The sequence below is a fragment of the Oxyura jamaicensis genome (assembly GCF_011077185.1).
Source record: "Oxyura jamaicensis isolate SHBP4307 breed ruddy duck chromosome 31 unlocalized genomic scaffold, BPBGC_Ojam_1.0 oxy31_random_OJ70536, whole genome shotgun sequence".
NCBI lineage: Eukaryota > Metazoa > Chordata > Aves > Anseriformes > Anatidae > Oxyura > Oxyura jamaicensis.
The window spans coordinates 3,787-4,104 of NW_023304951.1; positions in this window are offsets into that span (position 1 = coordinate 3,787).

Consider the following 318-nt stretch of genomic DNA (forward strand, 5'->3'; position numbering starts at 1 on the left):
GGACCCCAGTAGCCACCCACAGCCACCCAGTGCCCCCTGGTGGCCACCCAGGGACCCCAGTTGCCACCCACAGCCACCCAAGGACCCCAGTGGCCACCCAAGCGCCCCAGTGGCCACCCAAGGACCCCAGTAGCCACCCACAGCCACCCAGTGGCCACCCAGGGGCCACCCCCGGCCACCCCTCGCGGTGCTGCAGCGGGGGGGGGGGGGGGGCGGGGGGGGGGGGGGCCCTGTGAGCACGGGGGTGCGGGAGCCGGGGGGGGCAGCGCCGCGGTGGCACCGGCTCCACCCGGAGCCCACCAATAAACGGACCCCGCC